Source organism: Cynocephalus volans, chromosome 3, assembly GCF_027409185.1.
Source record: "Cynocephalus volans isolate mCynVol1 chromosome 3, mCynVol1.pri, whole genome shotgun sequence".
Taxonomy (NCBI): Eukaryota; Metazoa; Chordata; class Mammalia; order Dermoptera; family Cynocephalidae; genus Cynocephalus; species Cynocephalus volans.
The window spans coordinates 177394866-177410236 of NC_084462.1; the positions used below are offsets into that span (position 1 = coordinate 177394866).

General features: G+C 45.0%; 1 non-coding gene across 1 annotated transcript; it reads right to left on the reverse strand.

Moving 5' to 3' along the window:
* Window positions 1-13874: 13874 nt before the first annotated feature.
* On the reverse strand, window positions 13875-13946 carry LOC134374407 (small nucleolar RNA SNORD45). The gene has a single exon (XR_010023256.1). It is a non-coding gene; the product is annotated as a small nucleolar RNA SNORD45 (small nucleolar RNA).
* Between the last annotated feature and the right edge of the window lie 1425 nt (window positions 13947-15371).

Consider the following 15371-nt stretch of genomic DNA (forward strand, 5'->3'; position numbering starts at 1 on the left):
GGAACGATTTTCTACCAGGGAAGCCAGGGCAGCCTGCTCACTGAATGCTTATTACATACACGCCCAGTGCTGTGTAACGCGCTTCGCTTTCTCACAAATGTGGCTACATTGGCCTCATAATTTCTTTTACCATCATCTATTGTAAAACTCATCATCCTGGTGTGTGCAGATTTGTTTATAGTTTTGTTTTCCTCACCAGCCTGTGCACAAGTTCTTGATGGAAAAGCTCTGCCTTATTAATCATTGCCTTCTTGTTCATTGATTCATGCAACAAATGTTTATTTATTGAGTGTCTAATATATGCCAGGTATATGTCAGACACAGGCAAAGTACAGGCTTGCGGACATATTTTTGCTTGAATAAATAAATGAATGAATACATAGCGAGGAGACTAGGGAGAGACTAGGGGTGTCAATGCTAGGATGGAAGCCCTTGGCATTGCTGTGAGTGGAGGCGAGGAGCTTGTGCTTGGCAGAAGCAGAGGGATGGCACGATTGGAGTGGTTCAGTGTGTACAGGTTTAGGAGCAGAGTTCAGCTTTCCACAAGGAGCCTTGGAACATTGGCAGGCCCGTTCCCCTCATTTATTATCAGTGTTCCCAAATGTAAGCTGATGGTTCTAAGAGTCTCTACCCCACGGAGGTCACCTGAGCATTACATAAGTTCATACATGTAAAACACTTAGCCTAGAGACTAGAAGGTCCCCAATAAATCCTAGAAATTATAAGAGTCTAAATAGACCCACAAGTAGACTAAGCATTTGGAAATATGTGCATAGGAATAAACATTTTCATAATTAAACTAAAATGCAAAAAAAGGGAACAGGAAGAATTATATAACCAATCTCACTCCTCATGATTTCAACTCTCTTCCTTCATCTGGAGAGAAGTCCTTGTCAATTCTGCAGAGGAGCCTGACCCATTATGAGAAGCCTTCCTTGGAGGTTGAGGGGCAGTGGCCTGCCTGGCCTTCTCACTTGTCAGGGTGCCCCTGGGTCCAGACCCTCACCTTCCCCACCGCTGCCTGCACCCTCCCCATGGGGCAGAGTCTCCTTTTCCTTCAGAACTGATAGTCAGAGCCATATAGTACCAGGTCCCCCGAGCTGGAGGGTAATCCAGCCCACCAATTACTTGAAATTAAAGCCAGGTAATTTGAAGCCATCTGCTGAGCGCCTGACCACAAACCACCTCTTAGCTTACCCTGAGATGGATCTCATTACTCCCCCAGTGCCTGCCTGGCTTCATTACCATGACCATGGGAAGGGAGGAAACCAAGAGGTTACTGGGGTCTTCAGTTAGCGCTTTGTCATTAGCGTGGTTATTACCTAAGTCTTCCCTCCCAGGAGACTACAAGATATGGGAGCTGAGAGGGAGAGCTGGTAACAGAACCAGAGGTTCCCAGGTCTCACCAGATGGAGTGGGGGTGGGGGTTCATCCAATGAGCAAGGTAGCGGAGGGGGGGGGGCACTTCAGACAGGGGTGGGTGGATTCCAGGAGGCCAGGCTGGGACTCAGTGGCTCCATCTCAGATGCTCCACAGATGGCTATTAGGGACAATAAAGGTGACCAGGCAAAGCTTGGACATTGGTATCAGGAATGCCTGAGTTTAAAAATTAGATCCACCCCTTATTAGAACTTGGGACGTTTCTTAAATACCAAAGCCTCAAGTTCCTTGACAATATAATGAAAATAAAACTATACCAGCAGGGTTTTGTGATTATTAAATTAGACTATCTTTCCAGAACCAGAATAGGATCAGAAGCTTCCATTAAGGGTGAGTGGATCTGGACAGAATCTCATAAACCAAAACAGAAAGGGTTCAGCCATTGGATTCATGGGGTCTCCAGGACCACCGAGAACATCTGTGGTCTTCCCACCCTCCCACACCTTCTCTCTCTCAGGGTAGCAAGAACTCTGGCCCCTATTCTACAGAAGGAAGCTCACAGAGGATGTCCCCTGCTCAAGGAAGGAGAAATAGATGGAAAATCCACTGTATAGTCACAGGTGTATCCATACCATGTGCCAGTGAGTAGATAGAAAATACATGTGGGAGTCTGGCAAGGTAGACGAGGGTGATAAGGCCCAACACATGTGCTTATATTTCATTCCACAGGGTCAGATGGGTCCTTAGCCCTGTGACTGCACTCTTGGTAGCAGAGTTTTCTCAGGGAAATCTTCAATACCAAGCAACTATGAAGACTCTTTTTTCCCAAAGATGATTACACTTTCCACCACATTTCACATTTTTTTTTCCCCACTACACTAGAAAATGGAATATCTTGTGCCGAAACATGATAAAAGTCCATTTGACTTCACTAGGGCAGAATTAAGAGAGTTTTTGAACTGAGATTGAATTGATATATTGGGGGCTTCTGTCACTGCAATATGACATCGGGAGAAGAGTGAAGCGGTAGCTTTGAATGCCAGCATCATGCCAAAGCACTAGCCGAGCACAGAGGGCTGTCTGATGCATCAAAGCGATGGCGCTACCTTTTAAACCACATTCATATTCTAATGTTCTGTCATCAGTGTAAAATAATGGCAGGGCTAACACAGGATCTTTTACTTTTATTTATTTGTTGTTTATGATTTTCAGTGCTCAGCGCAAGGAGGTGTCACAGGCTTGCCATTCACGTGCAGCTCTAACTGAGCCCCGGCACCGGCTCTGTCCCTGTTCATGGTGTCTATTGTACGTACCCCTCCTCAGGTGGCGTTTGCATTGCCACCCCTCCCTGCGGAGGCTTCTGCTCAATATTGGCAAAGTATGATCAATCGGATCTGTCAGGAGATGAAACTTCAGATGTCTCCAAGCCCAAGAAAGTGAGCATGTTGATGGCATAGATGGCAGGGCGTGGAGGCTCCACTTGAACTCCTTCCTTAGTCTCCCACAGCTATCACTTGAATCCCCCTCAGATATCCCTGACTGGTGGTCATTCAGCTTTTTTTTTTCCATCCCTTCACTGATGGGGAGCTCACCAAGCTGCAGGCAGCCCACTGGGTTCATTCACTCTTGTGATAAGCTCAGCTGCTGCATGAGTTAACCCCTGCTTTTTTTTCTTGCTGTCATCTCATGTCACCTCCATAAGCACATGGATCTCCAGCCACGCTGACCTCATGGTCCTGAGCAATGCCCTGAGCAATGTCCTGCCTGGGGGAGGGGCCTGTTTCATGGCCTCAGCTCAGGGGGCATCTTTTCCTGACCACCTCACCTGCAGTGGATCCCCACTGCCCCTGCACACCATCCACTCATATCCTATGGGCCCATCTTTATTCCCCTCACAGCACTTCGATTGAATAAAACAACCTGGCCGGGTATGTATTTGATTTTGTGCTGTTTTTACATGTTTGCCTGTGTGCTGTGGGGTGCTGTTTATGTGCAAGCTTGCCTGTGTGTAATTACACACTGAGTTCATGTTACCTGTGCACTATTATGTACTGTTTATCCACATGTTTACCCATTATCTTAGTCCGTTTTGTGCTGCTATAACAGAATACCACAACTGGGTAATTTATAAATTACCCATATATTTATTTCTCACAGTTCTAGAGGCTGGGAAATTCAAGTGCAAGGTGCCGGCAGGTTTTTGTGTCTGGTGAGAGCTCGGTCTCAACTTCCAGGATGGTGCCTTGTGACTGCATCCTCCGGAGGAGAGGAACACTGCTCCTTACGTGGCAGAAGAGCAAAAGTGGGTGGATCCACTACAGAAAGCCCTTTCTATTATGGCATTAATCTGTTCTTGAAGGCAGAGCCCTCAAAACCTCTAAACACTTACCATTAGTCCCCATTTCTCAACACTGCTTCATCAAGGATTAAATTTCAGAATGAGTTTTGGAGGGGACAAAAATATTCAAACGATAGCACCTGTGTGAAATAATGTAATGTTCATACATGTGTTTACCTGTGTATTATTATATACTGTTTATACAAGCATTCGCCTGTGTACTGTCAGGTACTGTTCATGTGCACATTTACCTGTATACTATTATGTGCTATTTATGCATGAGTTTACCTGTGTGCTATTACATGCTGTTTATGCACGCATTTGCCTGGGTAGTATCATGTATCTCTTCCTCTAAAATGCAGGATTGGAAGAGAAGAGGTCTGCCTGTCTTGGTCACTCACTTCTTTAGGGCCTGGAAGAGCAGCTCCTCAGGAACACCTGCCTAATGAAGAAAGGACAGGCTACACCTGCTGTAATGTGTCCCCTACTGAGAGCAGACGTAGGCCTCACAGCAATGCCATCACTGCCACTGCCCATGGCTGTGACCTTGGGATCAAATCTGGTTCTTTTTGTCCCTGGAGCCTGTTTGATAATGTACAGCTGGGATATGTGGCCTTTTCATCTTTGAAGACAGAAATGAGGCCTCCCTGGTGTCTCGCCTCCCTGGTGTCTCTCCTCCCTTCTACATGTTTAAGATCCCTTAAACATCTCCATTTTCTTCATAGGAAAAATACTCTTTCAGACTGCTCAGATCTCATTTCCTCTAGGAGAAAAATCCACTCAAATTTAGCTCATCATTCTGGTTTCTTGGCATCTGTTTTGGGGATGGTATTACAACGTCAACCATTTTATTCTCCCTCTGGGCTATGCACACACTGGATGAGATTGTCTTTGTCTTTATCCAGATCATTGATAGGAACTTTGAAAGGGGCCTAAGGATTAATTCCTAGAGGTCCCAGAAGGTAGGTTTTAAAAATCAGTCTTGGATCTTGAACTTTTCTGAGGTCACTAGAAGAAAAGATATGCCAAATATTTAGCCACTTAAAAAGACAGAGAGAGCAGAAGCAGAAGGGGCCCTTACAAACATGTGCTTCAACCATCTCATTCTCCAGATGAAAAACCTATGGTCCAGAGAAAGAAAAGTATATCACATGCACAGGAGCCAGGCCAGGGGGCTAGCATGGGAGAGTCAAGCTTGGAAGCTAAGTGCTGTACCCCACAGCAAGGAGGGCCTGACCATGGGCCTGAAGGCTGAAAGGAGGGAAATCTTTCTCCTCTTGCTACAGGTCCTCAGAATCAGGGGTTGAGTCCCAGTTCGAGCACGATTTGCTTTACAGCTGGATAACCAAGCCCAAAAGGTCAAACATCAAGAAGCTGGGACAGAGGGTGGCAGCAGAGGTGCAGAGCCCGAGGTCGGGGGTCAGAAGCCAGGACAGAGAGATGCTGTTATCCCAGGGGGGTTAGTTGGCTCCATCTGAGGCCAGCGCTGGACTGATACCAGCAGAGTCTGGGGCAGAGGGTCTGAGTCAGAGCAGACAAAACTGTTCTGAAAATGCTGAATCTTAACCACAGAGCGGAGACCCCCGAAGCCTCCTGGAGAGATGTCAGAGGCTCCAGCGCGTTAAACCGAGAGTCTCACCTAGGAGGTCGGGAGTGGGAGAGTTCAGTGTGTGGAATGCTGCCATGCTCAGGAAAGGCACGTGAGAGATGCGAGAAGGATGGATGGAGGGGTTCAGACTGGCAGATGAGTGAGCGGGTAGAGAGTGACAGGGTGTCCACCGTGCGGGATGAGCGCACAGCAGAGACACCGCTGACATGGGAACCCGGAGAGGGGTGGGAGGCGGCAGGGGCACAGAGTCTTCTTCCTCCACCTTCCCTGCCTGGCCTCTCAGAGGCGGAAAGTTAACATGCAAATTCCCTTCTTACTTGAAGGCATCACAGCTGAAACTTGAGCCAAGAATTGAAAGAAGAATCTGGGAGGGGAAGAAATTCATCCTGACAGGCACAGAGGGGATGGTTGTTGGACATTTTTCATCTTAGGGAGTCAACCTGTAAAAGAAGGGGAATCAAGTGGACAAGCCCCCACCCCCACCCCACCCCATTATCTAAATACATCTCAAAGTGGACAAGGTGTGCTCTCAATCTCTGTGGCCTCGGCTCCAAACCCAAGGGACACCGACTGGTCATTCCCCAAAAGGTGGGAAGTCTGTGAGCAAAGGTGCTGCTAAAGGTTTCATGGGGATTTGGCAGACTCACTGGGGCAGCCTTGGCAGGTCATTTACCCCAGCACACCTCCATTTCTAGATCTGTAAAATGCGAGTGATACAAATACCTACCCTCTGAGATTGTTGTAAACAGCACATGGGGCTATACTTGTTAGAAGGCTCCATAAATTGGAAAGTGTCCCGTGAGTGTGAGGACCCATCTCCCTTCCTCCCATCTTCTCTCCCCTCTTCATCGCCATGGTTGAATCATCAGCTCTAGAAAGGATGAGAGAGAATAAACATTTTTAAAGTAACTTCTGTCTTCCCAATGCACTAGCACTTGGTATGCAGTAGTAGCTCACTTGATTCTCACGATTATCCTGAGAGGCAGCTATTATTCTCTCGAGAGAAGAGGAAACCAAAGTTCTAGAATGTTCAGAGCCTGGGCCTGTGTCTGCCCTTCGATGTGAGCCAAGAGCAGAAGCCCCACCTCTGCCTGGCACATCCACGCTCTCTCCAGGCTACTCTGCACTGGAGGATGCTTAATTCAGCATCTTCCTCAGGCACTGATGAGTGGAAGCTGCCCCAGACCCAGGAGGGGCTCAGAGGTACAAACCATTCCCCAGCCCCTGCCAGCACCAGGACGCACGTGGACGTCTTCACTTTCCATGCTGGGGATGCTGATGCCCACAGGGCGGATGAGAAAGCCAAGGAGCAGGAAGCTTTACTAGCTTGTGCCACTGAGCTAGGACAGCATAGCTGGGTACTGGCCACACCCTGCCCAGCCAGGTACTTTGATACAGCTGGGGGCACAGTAGGGACAGAAGGTCAGACCTCCAAGCCGAGTGAGAACAGCCAGGGATGGAACACCACTTTTTACATCAAGGGAGGCAGAGGCCAGACTTTTGGTAGAATGTATGGATTGGGACTGGGCCTTAAAGAATGGGTCATCCTTGGAGGGGTGCCCAGGACCAGTGGAGTAGCTTAGGGATACCTATTTGACAAGTGAGATATGGACATATCTAAAAATAATGTTTTAAGATTTGGCACCTCAATCCTCGTGAACACAGCACTAAAGATAATATCACTGATTTACACTGTCAACACATTGTCTAAACCTTAGCAGACCTCCTTTAGAAAACCTGGGCTAAAATAGACTGGACTAGCTGTGGTACGCTGTTGTCATTACTATCAGGAGTAATAATTAGTATTACTAATTAGTATTAGAGTCAATGGAATTAATATTAATATCCTAGTATTAATGCTAATTTTAATGGCATTCATCTTCATAAAAATCTTTGAATAGCTATTTAGAGAAGGCAAGTCATTTGGATATACGTCATCTCTTCTGGATCTTATGATAAGCAGCTTCCTTGATTGTTGTATAAACACTGGTTCCTAGTGTCCGAGCTCTACCACCTCCTGTTATTGTCCTTCTGAGAGTCAGTAAACCCCACAGAGACTCAGGTTCCTCATCCAGGAAATGGGGATGATGTGGCCTAGGGCATGGGATTCTCTGATGGATAAAATGAGGCAAGACAGCATTTAGCATAGCGATTGCCGTGACTTGCTGACATGCAGCCATGACTGCAATTTCGTCATCATTCCAGCTACCTCCTCTGCTACATAGTAAGGAGTCAGGGGTTTCTAGGCTATCTTCAGGGAACCACACTCCTGCAGTCAGTGAGTCTCCCTACTCACAGGCTCCCACCCACCATGCCCCGTGTCTTCCTCCTGGCCCTTCCTGGTGCTCTGAGGGCTGACCAAACCCAGCATCTACTGGTCAGCCTCCTGGGACCAGGAGTGGTGTCTGCACAGAGGACACTGGAGTGGGGCAGCCAACGACAGCCCTTGTAGCAGGGACACCCTGCCAGCCCCACACTTGACTATGACAGCACTGGTGGTTGTGCGCATATTGTTTCAGACATGAGTGTCTTTGCCCACCAGACGATCCCTGTGGTACAAGTTTTCTAAAATTCCCATTCAGGAAATGAAATCCAGGAGGTCCCCCAAGAATTACTTTTACTGATAATGACTCAGCTAGTAAATTCAAGAGCCAGATGACAAGCTAGGTCTTAGGTCTTCTGATTCTGTGCTCCTGCAACCTGCCCAGGAATGTGAGGGCAGAGCATACAAGGCCATTCTGTCCTCTATGAGCCTTTAATTAGCTGGTCTAGCTCAACCCCATCCCTCCTCTGACACCACGCTCAGTGGCTTGGAGTTCTGAGGCCGGCACCCAGTTTCACCATAGCCACATGGCTACGCACCTCTGCTTCCTCCCCAGGCATGGTTGGCTGCGTGCATGTATGTGCCCGTGAGGGTGTGCAATGGTTTATTGGTCACCTTGGTCCCACCTCAGTGATTCCTTAGCCCTGCAGGTGTGCTTGCAGCAGAGCCTGAGGGTAAATTCAGTCTACTTGCTGACAGGGCCCATGACCAGGCCTGTTGTCCTCTCCATGGCTGGAAGGAAGCATATCACCTCCAGTGTCTAATGTCCCTTGCTCTGCCATCCAAGTGGGACTTGGTACCCCACTTTGAGCTTCCGAGAATGTGCAGGTCTTCAGGTGCTTTGGGGCTATCTGGGGGATAGGGTGCCAGGCCATTCCAAATCAGATCTCATGAAGGCGGAAAACTCCTTTCCCTGCTAAAACTGCCTTTGGTGTACACAAAGGGGCAGGGAGCATCCCACTCCATCAGAGCCGGCCCCATGTCACAAAGCATTTCTCAAAGTCTCTGAGTTTAATCAATCCCCAAGCGCATTATGCCAAGTCCCCCATCCTGTCCCCTGATTTAAAAAGTCATGAGTATTTTGATTGAAATTTAATCCACATCTTCCTGATTTATTTACAATTAAATCATCAAAATATTATTTTAAGGGCTGTTTGATGTCTAGGAAACCTTCTGAGGTCTTTTAATATGATTTTAAAAGCCTCTTTCCTTAAAAGCCGGAAACTTTGCTTTGCTGTGTGTAAATAAACCCAGCGGAGATGAGTGACTTAAGTCTAGAAATGTCGTGGCATTTGACAGGGGTTGGAAACAGCCAAAGTCCCCAGTAAGAACTACAATCATAACCTGCAGGACTTGCCTTTGTGACATTCCCAGTAGCCCTTAGTCAGGCGTTCAAAGGCTCTCATTTGTCCTAAATGTTTCATCAAAATCAACATTTGTTTTCTAAGGGGAAAGGCAGGGACTGATCTAGTGGGTACCCTGGGCTCTGTGTTTGGCACTTCAAAGACAGGACCTTCTGTCATTTCTATGGACAGCTTCTATGCCATGATCATCAGGATTCAATTTCACAAGTGAGGAAGTGAATATCCAGGAGGTTACACAACCTGCCCCCATCATCTGATGATATGGGCTTGAAACTCAGGTTGTTCAGACACCGAGTGCTCTTCACCCATGTCACCATGCCACCTCTCCAGGTGCAGCAAAAATATAGTCATGAGCATTTTGATGCCGGTTGCATCAATGATCCTCAAATGTGTTTTCAGCTTTGCACACGTACCAATATCTTAAATAATCATTGTAGGGATTAATGTACACAAAGATCACACGGCAGAGTCCTGCCAAAGTGGTGATACTTATGTTATGGCTGCGAGCTGTGATGATCAATTATTTCACTGTACTCTCCCAACACATTATGAAGAAGGTGAGGCAAGGATTATTAATCACACTTCGAAGATGGAGACACTGAACTAATAAATTAAGAGCAAACAAGCCAATGACTCCCCTTAGCATTGGCAGGGTCAGAAAGGAGCTAGTTGGTCAGCTCAGAGGGGTGCACTTTTAACAAGGGAGTCCAGCAGCATTTAATTAATTCTAAAGCATTTAATTGATTCTAAATTAATTAAAATAAATAAAGTTTAAAATTCTATTCCTCATTTGCACAGGTCATATCTCGGGTGGTCAGGATCCACCCGTGGCTAGCGGCTACCGTATGGAACATTTCCATCACAGCAGAAAGTTCCATTGGGCAGTGCAGGTCTGAAGGCACCGCACCAGGGCCACCTGCTAGGGGCACTTTAAGTTAGTCATGGGATGAGCCTCATCTCTTTTTTCCTTTCCATTCTTCAGTGAGTGGCTATCATGATTACCAGTTGGATCCTGTGACCTCCCCTTCTGTCCCCTCCTAATTGGTGGCTCCCAGCAGTCACTGGTGTGTAAACAGTTGCTAGAAAACTGGCAAGGCCTATCTTTCCTGCAACTCTAAGGCTCCAGGGTGAAGCCAGGTGGCCTTGTATCGTGCCCCACTGTGTTTCAACTAATCATCTCAAAATGAAAGGGGGGGCTCAGAGAGGGGAAGGAGGAGACTTCTGGAAGGTGAGGCACAGGGGGGTGATGAAGAGGCTGGCAGGGAGGCAGACATCTGTGCCCAGACAGATAGAGTTCCACCGATATGATCTTTGTTACCATCCTTGTGAGAGATAAACAACTTGCCAGAGCAGCATGCAGGGAGGAAGTGCCCCGCTGAGAAAGTGGTGAGCAGAGGCCAGACTCCCAGCCCCTGCGGTCAGAGACCAGGGCGAGGAAGGCGGGGGAGGGGAAGGAGGCAGCCCCTGCACCACACAGGTGACAGGAGTCACAGGGCCCACGCCACAGATGTCAATAGAGAGAAACGTGTGAGCATCGGCACAGGAGGGAGTAGAGGTTCTGCGAGAAAAAATTTTAAAAATGCAGATGGAAAGAAGAGCTGTGCATGCTTTAGCTCTGTCTCTTCTTATGTATCCAAATGGGGGTGTATATGGAGAACTGGGATTTGTATCCCAAGCCTGATGCTTAGCAGGTGATTCTGCAGCGCTGAGGAACTTCTCTGAGACTCAGTCTTACCATTCCCCAAATGGGATATCTGTTTTAAAGATACAGTGTAACGGCGTGAGCAGAATCCATGGTTGTTTTTCCATGAATCAGATTTTAGATGCAGGATGGAAGGATGAACAAATGGATAGATGGGTGGACAGAAACTATTAAAGAATTTCATTGTTACGAAAGGGTAAAATAAATGCCTTTTCTCCCCCAGAAGACTGGGAGCTTTTCCAGAAAAAGGGCCAAGTCTGATTCAATTGTCTACCCTCTTTTGTAACACAGACCAAGATAAACCTGCTCAGGAAAACTGGAAGGAGGGGAAAAAGGGAGAGAGACAGAAAAGGACGGAGGAAATGCAATAGGAACACATCTTTTACACCTCAAAGTCATGTATATAAAAGGCACTTTCATTAAAATTTTGTCCATTTGGAACAACCTTAGTGGAGAGTGATATCTTCAGGACTGAGTTTGGTTTTAGGATAAGATTGCAAATAAAAATATATGATGCTCCGTTAAATTAGAATTTCAGAAAACCAAGCAATTTTATTTTTCTTAGTATGTCTCATGCAATATTTGGGACACATGTGCACTCAAAAATATGTTGCTTATCTGAAATTCAAATGTAACTGAGTGACTCGTATTTTATATGGCAGCCCTAGTTTACGGGAAAGAAAAAAAATAATAGGCCTTTGGGCTTGTTATTAATCTATGCATGTTTAAGCACATTTTACCAAAGAGCTACTCAATCAGATTTGGGGGAAAAGTCTGTTAACAATAAAGGCGTACTCTGCTTCCTGTTTTCCATTGCTCCTTGTACAGACATCTTCCCCCAGGACAGCCCAGTCACTTAGTCAAATACATATAACCGAGCCCTAAATGCAGCCAATGATTTCTAACAGCGGTGACTTGGAACTTTTGGAAAGACTTGGAACTTTCAATGTCTGAAGCCTAGTTGATCCTTTGTCATGCATGTGTGGGCACGTGGTCACACTGCCTCTTCCCTCACATGTTTATCTGCGGTCTGCATTTCTCTACCATATTCCCACCTTGATACAACAGTTATTTATGAGTTGGTCTTTTCTTTGTATTATTCCCTACTAAACACCTCCCTTTCGGCACCCAATCCCATTGTTTACAATAATTCAGCCTGAGAATGCCATGTATTTCTGTCTTTTATTCTATGTTACTTTTTCCAAGTTCTCAATCATGTTGAAATGTTCTTTAGAGAATTCCTCCAATATAAGAAATAATTAAAGGTGCATCTTTCTTTAGAAGAATTAGGGATACGAAAAGCATGTATTTCTTATGATATAACATATTTGTGTGTATGTATTCTTATTTCCTACCAAGTCCCTTACATTATATTACTTTTTCTGGCAATATTTGAGCCCATAAAGCCCTTTTTTTCAAGACGCCCCTCCCCATTCCGAAAGGATCTCTCAAGAAAGTGGTGGTGATGATACAAAAGGTTGGAGCTGCTATTATAAAAAATTACTCCTTTTTTGACTATGTTGCTTTTGTTACCCAGTGGGATTTTTGAATCCAGACATTCTCCTTGCTTGACATCCACTGGGGAAGCGATGAAACCATTCATTATTTAAAAGTTTGGAAGCCACAAGAACTACTGTATCTAACCAGATTGGATTGACTTTTTAGCTCTTTTGATTAATAATTCATAAACCTAAGGATATGTGAATTGGGTGAGTGCTAACCTGCTAACAAAAGGAGAGTAGGAGATGAATGTTAACACGGCTCCTGTGTTATTCTACTTAGCACTTTGGACCAACCCCACAAACCCATGTGTCATGGAGCCTGTTTCATAGTTTCAACCCACAGTCAATATTTCATGATTAATGGGCTCATATGTGCACACAGGTCCCCTGCCGTACAAAATTTGCACACACATCTCCCATGTGATGATGTACAAAATGCCTTCTCCGAAAAGAAAGGATTTTGCTTTCTCTAATGAGAACTCATGCTCAACTCACTTTCTAGATTGCTTTGTTTTCAATTTTTCCTTTCTGTTTTTTGCATAAGGTATAAGTCTTCATTGTACCAAATAACTGTTTGGACATTAAAGCAGCAACTTACTCTGTAAAATTTCTGCAAGTTGTGAGACTTATAAGACAGGACAATGCAATTTGCAAATGACATATTTTTTTAACCTGTCTAATTTTACCCACTGTAAAAATTATTTTAAATTCCATCAGGGTTTGTGGTCTGCTTCTGTCATTTACTAGGGGTGTGACCTGAGTCGAGCAACTGCTTTCTCTCTCTGAGCTTCATTATCTTAATCTATTGTGTGATGACTAAAACCAGCCTTTCAGTAGTGCTGTGAAGAATGGATGAAGATTACATAAAGCACCTATGCAGTATCTGGTTTGTGACAGTACCCTCCTCATTTATTACTTTAATATGAGTGCAATATTAAATATTGTTATGATTAAATATTATTAATGTTATTTAAAATATTTTATTAGTCAATAAACCAATATTAAGCCACAGTGCTGGTGTGATGTACAGTGTATTAAAAGCACTTCATAAACTATGATATTTTAAAGCAACTGTAAGGAATCACCATTAGGTATTATCTAGCATTGAAAGTGGTAGCTTTACTTTTGCTTTGTTGTTGATGATATACGTTTTTCTCTTCTATGAAAATGCGTTGTAATAAAAGGGTTAGCTTAGTAATTAATAAATTGCAGAGTATTCAAAAAAATAAGGCATCAGAAAATTTATTCTACCAGCTTTCTCAGAAAACTCCCAACTTCTGATAGTTTGGGTTCAATGTTAGCTTACCTCTAAGAAGATTTCACCATCAAAGTCACTACTTCGGAGTATCTGATGAACAGCCAACAATTTCACAGATTTAAAACAAGTAAACAAAACAGCAGCAACAACAACCTGCAAACCATCCTGATGCATTAGGGACTCACAGAGTGAGTACTTCCTTCAAAAGACCTATGGTTTGTGCCTCTGGTCATCCCTGCCCTGTCTTCGTCCAATGACAACTCCAAGGTATCATGAGAGGTGGAATTGGCTTTGGTCTGTTTAGCTCATCGAACTACAAATGGACTAGCTTTTTCTTGGAGGAGCACAGGACAAGAAGACATGCTTGGTCTGGAATTTGTTGTATTTTTTTTTTCTCTCCAGTCTCAGTGTAATTTTACAACTCATCTCAACTTTGGATTCAGTGAATACACACCATCATATCACTGACCTATTGCAGTTTCTTACAAGTGCATCAACTGAATTCTGAGCATTTGCTACTTCCACTTTTCTGTCTCTACCAAATCCTGAAAACAAATAATTGACTTTCAAGCCCCATTCCTAATGTCCTCAAGATTAAAGATACAATAAAGTTTATATTCTGGTCCCTTTTGCCAGTGAGCTAAAAGAGGAAGCAAAGTTTCTAATTAACCCTTCATTTTCCAGAAAGTTCTACCACTACAACTTCCATTCCTAGAACTATGAGTGAGGGATGATTTTACAATGTTATTCTGCCTGCATGATTATTCAGATACCTTAAAAACCACAGGTGCTGTTCTTCTGGGAGGCGAGATGGTGTCTTTCCTGGAACATTACCCTGTCCTACCTTTAGCTGCCGCTAACCTTGTCTCCTTTCCCTAAGATTAGCGACTGGAAATGCAGAAACAAGGGCAGGCCCATGCCCTTACCTTCTGACAGCCACCTCACAAAGCAATGAGGACTGAAAGAAGCATGGACACGAGGCTCTGCGTCCAGTTGCCAGAAGTGGGAAGCGGCTCAGCTCCTCCCTGCAGTGTGTGCTGCTGTTACAGGTGTTTCTTGCGAGCATCAGTGTGGTGTCTGCCAGCCTCACTTATCAGGTACACAAATAGAGGCCAGGAGAGGAACAGCATGCCCTTTTCCCAAAGTCACACTCATCTCCATTCACACTGGCTCCAATCCTGACCTTCCTCCCATGCCTCCAGGAGAAAAAGCCTGTCCCCAGAAGGGATAGGGACAGAAAAAGAGAATCAAACATGTTTTGGGTGATGCACCAGGGACATTCCTTGCATTATCTGATCCCACATTTTCCAAAGGTGCTGCTTTTTCTAAACTTCTGTTGGACTGGAGTCCTGCCTCCTCTTCTGGATCTATTTTAGGAATGACCCCCAGCCCCTGTGTCCCAGCACCACAAGCTGCCTACAGGGGCTGGAGGCCATCTTTGACTCACAAGCAGGTTTCTGCCACTGCAAATTCCAAACAGCATTTAACAGAAATTACCAACATTTGTCTTGGTGCTTGTTTTCTTTTCTTTCTTTTCTTTTTTTTTTTTTTTCTCCATCAGGGATTAGGAAGAGCAATCATCTCCTGCCTCTTATCAATTACTTTCCCTGTATCTTTTGCATTTTCCTGCAGAACCATTTTGCAGGTACAACAGAGCAATCTTTAGAGATAATCTGGTGATTATTACAAATTCAGGCTCTCACGCTACAGGCATTAAGAGATGAAAATTGCCTCAAGTCCACTGTTGTACACCCAATCTGTACCTCTGGACTCCTGTCCCGAGGTGAAAATGCAAACAGAGCAGATATTTAGAATCATTTTGACAGTTCGTAAAATTAAGCAGGGATTAGGGATTTGCTTTTTTAAATAATGCCAGAGGGTGCACACAATGGTAA